The sequence below is a fragment of the Mus pahari genome, chromosome 2 (assembly GCF_900095145.1).
Source record: "Mus pahari chromosome 2, PAHARI_EIJ_v1.1, whole genome shotgun sequence".
Classification (NCBI taxonomy): domain Eukaryota; kingdom Metazoa; phylum Chordata; class Mammalia; order Rodentia; family Muridae; genus Mus; species Mus pahari.
The window spans coordinates 12,084,360-12,089,112 of record NC_034591.1 but is presented as its reverse complement, the minus strand read 5'-3'; positions in this window follow the sequence as shown (position 1 = coordinate 12,089,112).

The following is a 4,753-nucleotide window of genomic DNA, read 5'->3' as shown; positions in this document are numbered from 1 at the left end:
CTCTGGTGTTAAAACCCCACATATTACAACTGGCGGTTATCATGTAGAAGAATGAGAGTTGATCCACTCTCATCGCCTTGTACAAAGCTCAAGATAGACACTGAAATTTATAGAGGAGAAAGTGGGGGAAAAGCCTCAAAGATATGGGCACAGGGAAAAAATTCCTTAGCAGAACAGCAATGGCTTGTGCTGTAAAATCAAGAATTGACAAATGGGACCTCATAAAATTGCAAAGCTTCCGTAAGGCAAAAGACACTGTCAACAAGACAAAAAGGCCACCAACAGATTGGGAAAGGATTTTTACCAATGCTAAATCTGGTAAAGGACTAATATNCAATATATACAAAGAGCTCAAGAAGCTGGACTCCAGAAATTCAAATAACCCCATTAAAAATGGGGTACAGAGCTAAACAAAGAATTCTCAACTGAGAAATACCAAATGGTTGAGAAACACCTGAAAAAATGTTCAACATCATTAATCATCAGGGAAATGCAAATNAAAACAACCTTGAGATTCCACCTCGCACCAGCCAGAATGGCTAAGATAAAAAATTCAGGTGACAGCAGATGCTGGCAAAGATGTGGATGGGATTGCAAGCTTGTACAACCACTTTGGAAAGCAGTCTTATGGTTCCTCAGAAAATTGGACATAGTACTACTGGAAGATCCAGCAATACCTCTCCTGGGCATATATTCAGAAGATGTTCCAACTGGTAATAAGGACACATTCTCCACTATGTTCATAACAGCCTTATTTATAATAGCCAGAAGCTGGAAAGAACCCAGGTGTCCCTCACTAGAGGAATTGATAGAGAAATGTGGAACATTTACACAATGGAGTACTACTCAGCTATTAAAAAGAATGAATTTATGAAATTCTTGGGTAAATGGATGTATCTGGATGATATCATCCTTAGTAAGGTAACCCAATTACAAAAGAAGTCACTAGATATGCACTCACTGATAATTGGCTATTAGTCCAGAAACTTAGAATACCCAAGATACAATTTGCAAAACACAAGAAAACCAAGAAGAAGGAAGACCAACATGTGGATACTTCANTCCTCCTTAGAATAGGGAACAAAATACCGATGAAAGGAATTACAGAGACAAAGTTTGGAGCTAAGACAAAAGGCTGGACTATCCAGAGACTACCCCACCCGGGGATCCATCCCATCATCAGCCACTAAACCCANACACTATTGCACATGTCAGCAAGATTTTGCTGAAGGGACCCTGATATAGTTGCCTCTTTTGAGGCTATGCCAGTGCCTGGCAAACACAGAAGTGGATGCTCACAGTCAGCTATTGTATGGAACACAGGGACCCCAATGGAGGAGCTAGAGAAAGTACCCAAGGAGCTAAAGGTGGAGCTACAATATGTACTAACCAGTACCCCCAGAGCTCATGTCTCTAGCTGCATATGTAGCAGAAGATAGCCTAATCGGCCATCATTGGGAAAAGAGGCCCCTTGGTTTTGCAAATTATATATGCCCCAGTACAGGGAATGCCAGGGCCAAGAAGTGGGAGTCCGTGGGTAAGGGAGCAGGGATAGGGGTAGGGTATAGGGAACTTTTGGGATAGCATTTGAAATGTAAATAAAGAAAATATCTATAAAAAAATACCCCGCATATTTCCACTAAATGCAAATATATTGTAAAACAACGTTCATTTATTATATCTGCAGCCTCTATTTTTTGCACCCTTTATTTTCCTCTAAGTTATCCCACTCCATTAATAGCCTATTTTGCACATTTGCAGCCCATTTTTCTACTGGGTTGCCTTTCTCTGCCATATCCTACAAGCAGGACTTCAAGCACAGGTCCTCAACTCCATTTCCTATCTCTGCCTTTCTGTTCACATCTTTGCAATGCATAACAAATTTGGCTTGGGGAATTAACAAATCATGTTGAGCATGGTGTCCTTGCATGAATTGTATCCTTCAAACACAAAATATCCACTTGCCTATGACTGCTATCTACTTTAGTTTCTAACCTCTGCTAAAATGTTACAAGCGTCAAACAGCTACTCTCATTTGTTAAAGAGGTAAGACACCTCCCTCTGTTAAGAATACAATTTAAATTTTTTTCTTATTACATTTATTTTTTACAATCCAGTTGTTGCCCACCTCCCAGTCTACCCTTCCACAGCTCCTTATCCCATTCCTCCTTCCTCCTGTCTCCAAGAGGATGTCCACACCCAAGTCCATACCTGCCAGGTCTTGCCACTCCCTGGGGCCTCAGGTCTCTAGAGGGTTAGGCATGTCTTCTTCCACTGAGGCCAGATCAGGAAGTTCTTGCTATATATGTGGCTGGCACCTCAGACCAGCTAGTATATGCTGCCTGGTTGGTGGCTCAGTGTCTGAGAGATCTCAGGCATTCAGGTTACTTGAGACTGCTAGTCTCCCTCTCTATGGGGTTATCCTCCTCCTCAGTTTCTTCCAGCCTTCCCCGAATTCAACCACAGGAGTTCCTGACTTTAGTCAAGTGGTTGGGTGTAAGTATCTGCATCTGTCTCAGTCAGCTACTTCTTGGGGCCTCTCAGAGGACAGCCATGCTAGGCTCCTGTCTGTAAGAACACCATAGCATCAGTAATCATATCAGGACTTGAGTATCCCCTTGAGCTGGATCCCAATTTGGGCCTGTCACTGGACCTCCTCAGTCCCCTTTCCATTCTTGTCTCTGCAGTTCTTTGTTTGTTTGTTTCTTTGTTTTGTTTTGTTTGTTTGTTTGAGACAGGGTTTCTCTGTATAGCATGGTTATCCTGGAACTCACTTTGTAGACCATGCTAGCCTTGAACTCAGAAATCTGCCTGCCTCTGCCTCCCAAGTGCTGGGATTAAAGGCCCACACCACCACGCCCTGCCCAGCGTCTCTGGAGTTCTTTAAGTCAGGAACGATTCTAGGTCAGAGTTTTTGACTGTGGAATGGCAACCCTATCCCTCCACTTGATTTCCTGTCTTTCAACTGGAGATGGGCTCCACAAGTTCCCTCTCCCTTCTTTTGGGCATTTCATCTAAGTTCCCTCCCTGTGAGTCCTCAGAGTTTCTCACCTCTGAGGTGTCTGGTATTCTCTAGATGGTTCCCCCCACCTTCCACCCTCCAAAGTTGCACATTTCCATTCATTGTGCTGGCCTCTGGGGCTTCTTCTCTCCTCTCCCCCACCCCCATACCCGATCATGTTCTCCTTTTCTCCTCCTCCTACCATCTCCCATACAGGAGATGCCCAAGATTGTTTTCTTCTCCCTCCCAAGTGATATAGAAGCATCTACACTTGGCCTCTTCAAGTTGTTAAACTTCTTGAGTTCTGGGGATTGTATCCTAGGCATTCTTCCCAGTTTGGCTAATATACACTTAGTAGTAAGCACATACCATGCATGTACTTTTGGGTATGAATTACCTCACTCAGGATGATGATTTTCTACTTCCATCCATTTTCCTGAAAAACTCATGATGTCCTCGTCATTCTTAAAAGCTGAATAATCAAAAGAGTGGGGAAGAAAGCAAAAGAGAGAGTTCACAATAGAGGAATTCAAATGGCTGAGAAACACTCAAAGAAATGTTCAAAGTTCTTAGTGATCAGGAAAATGCAAATCAATACGACCCTGAGATTCTACCTTATACCAATCAGAAAGGCTAAAATCAAAAACTCAGGTGACAGCACATGTTGACGAAGAGGTGGAGAAAGAACACGCCTCCATTGCTGGTGGGATTGCAAACAATCACTGTGGAAATAAATCTGGAGGTTCCTTAAGAAATTGGAAATATCTACCTCAATACCCTTCTATACTGTTCTTGGCATATATCCAAAAGATGCATCACCACCACAGGGGCACATGCTCTGCTATGTTCATATTGGCCCTATCTGTGATAGCTAGAAGCTAGAAACAACCCAGATGTCCCACAATGGAAGAATGGATACACAATTTACATTTTTAGAAATAAATTTTATTTACTTTTTGCAATTTCATTTCATTGCTTTTATGTAATTTTATCCAACTTGGATAATATAAGTGACTATCATGACTTTTGCTCATTATTGGAAGTTCATTATCACATGATATGTTGAACATAGTGTGTGTGTTTGTGTGTGTGTGTGTGTGTGTGTGTGTGTGTGTGAACTAGCAATTGTAGATGCAAATATTTATTTGAAAATTATATTCCAGGTCTATAATATGTGTTATTGAATATGTCACAATCTGGACAAAATCACTGGTAAACATATTGGAAAAGTCTTTCGTTTCTACTTCAGATAGAAAAAACAGATAGACATATGTAGAAACATATAACTATGGGAAATTCCAATTCTTTTACAAATGACTCATAGTTTTAGACATCTTATCATGATAAGAACTGTGAGCAATTATATAATATGTGTGCAATTATATTTTGCAAAGTGTATTTTATTGCTGCATAAATGTTTTAAGTTATACATATCAGCGTCCTTTTCTGTTAATTGGATATATTTATCACAATATGTATCAGAGATTGAGTACACATTTAGCATTCATAATGGTATTATTAACATATTGTTACATCTGGGTTTAAAAATTTTGTGTTACTGGCGATTTTAATCACCTGAAATAACTGAAAGAATACTATTTATAGATCTTTGCACTAAAAACAAAATATTTATTTCATTTTACCACAGTTAAATCTAAGATGGTATAAGTTTTAGTTCAGAAAGTAAACCTAGGCCTTGAAATTTGATACCATGGATACACACACACACACACACACACACACACACACACA